We start from the raw sequence: 609 nt of genomic DNA on the forward strand, positions 1-609 counted from the left end.
GGAAGTAGTTGAGCTCTCCCATCATGCTCATCTCGAACTTTCCTTTCATCAAACTGGAGAACTTCTCGCACAAGTCTGGATTGGTGCTACCAAAAATAATATCGTCCACATAGATTTGCACCAATAAGATGTGATCCCCATCCTTAATTCTAAACAATGTTTTGTCCACTAGGCCTTTGGTGAACCCACACTGAAGTAGAAAAGAGGATAAGGTATCGTACCAAGCTCTCGGAGCTTGTTTTAAGCCGTAAAGTGCCTTCTTTAATTTGTATACTTTGTCAGCTCCCACGTCCTTCAAGAAACCCGGAGGTTGTTCAACGTACACCTCTTCTTCGAGAAGTCCGTTCAGAAAAGCGCTCTTGACATCCATTTGATATACCTTAAAATCTTTGAAGGCGGCATATGCGAGAAAGATGCGTATGGCTTCGAGACGTGCCACTGGAGCGAAGGTTTCATCAAAATCTATCCCTTCCTCCTGGCAATAACCTTTGACAACAAGTCTGGCCTTGTTTCTAACGATAACTCCATCCTCATTCATCTTGTTTCTGAAAACCCACTTTGTACCAATGACATTCTGATGATGAGGTCTCGGAACTAGTTCCCAAACGT

This window comes from Ipomoea triloba, chromosome 16 (assembly GCF_003576645.1).
Source record: "Ipomoea triloba cultivar NCNSP0323 chromosome 16, ASM357664v1".
Classification (NCBI taxonomy): domain Eukaryota; kingdom Viridiplantae; phylum Streptophyta; class Magnoliopsida; order Solanales; family Convolvulaceae; genus Ipomoea; species Ipomoea triloba.